This window comes from Mesitornis unicolor, unplaced genomic scaffold (assembly GCF_000695765.1).
Source record: "Mesitornis unicolor isolate BGI_N332 unplaced genomic scaffold, ASM69576v1 scaffold12411, whole genome shotgun sequence".
Taxonomy (NCBI): domain Eukaryota; kingdom Metazoa; phylum Chordata; class Aves; order Mesitornithiformes; family Mesitornithidae; genus Mesitornis; species Mesitornis unicolor.
In genome coordinates this window covers 17,204-17,853 of record NW_010165821.1, presented here as the reverse complement: position 1 = coordinate 17,853, position 650 = coordinate 17,204, and positions in this window count along the sequence as shown.

Genomic DNA, 650 nt, shown 5'->3' with positions numbered 1-650 from the left:
TTCCTGCTGCATTATAAGCCTTAAGCACCCAACACACCTAGAAGAGAACTCAAGTATAATGTATTACACATTGCAATCCAATATTTTATAAGAAAAGAACAAGAAAAACCATGTGCTTGGTTTTATATCATATAAATATCATGTATATTTATGATGCATACTTCTCTGTAAACAGCACACACATAAATACAGAGATGCCAAGAAACTTAAATGTGAGATTTTAAAACATACAGTACTCTCAGACTCCGACCTCATCTTAAAAATAAATTATGCAAGGTTTTTTTTTTTTATCCTTTCCCAAATTTAAGGGAGGAGAAAAAATTTCTTACTTTGTCTTGAGAATATTAATACAATTTCAGGTTTGTTCAAGATACTGAAGTGATCTACCAGGCTGAGAGAAATATTAGAGCTTCTGGTAAAGTAATAGCCTCAATCTTACATAGAACTTTTATGGTAGTTTCTATACATTTTAATATACTTAGAAGTTAAAGCTGTTATCAGTTATATGAAGTTACCTCAGGTTATTTTTAAAGGGGAAGGTAATGGTGACACTGACTGTACTTGCATTTTACTCTGTGACAGAAACAGCCTTGGCATTGTGAACAGTTGTAATATCCTCACTGGTTGAAATCCTGGACTTTCTGAAGTCC